A 310-nucleotide genomic window follows, 5' to 3' on the forward strand; every position below is an offset into this window, starting at 1 on the left:
GGAAGTTTATAAGCTTGGAAGGAACCTGGCTTGCACTCTGCATTCCCTTTGGCCTGTCCTGGCATCTTTGACCCCTTTTTTCTATCTCAGAATTCCCTCTGCAGCCTCCCTCTTCATCCCCACTGCGTCCCGATGTGCTGGGTCCCCAGGCCCTGTCTTTCCTACCTCATTCTCAGATCATGGGCTCCTTTCTGAGTCCCATCATCTTCTGCTCAAGATCCTGCTTAACTGGAGAAAGGAGATGGTGCCAGGCAGACCCAGGTGCAAATCTCAGCTGCAGATCTTGGCCAAGAGCCTTTGGGCTCAAGGA

Source organism: Saccopteryx bilineata, chromosome 1 (assembly GCF_036850765.1).
Source record: "Saccopteryx bilineata isolate mSacBil1 chromosome 1, mSacBil1_pri_phased_curated, whole genome shotgun sequence".
In the NCBI taxonomy this organism is placed as follows: domain Eukaryota; kingdom Metazoa; phylum Chordata; class Mammalia; order Chiroptera; family Emballonuridae; genus Saccopteryx; species Saccopteryx bilineata.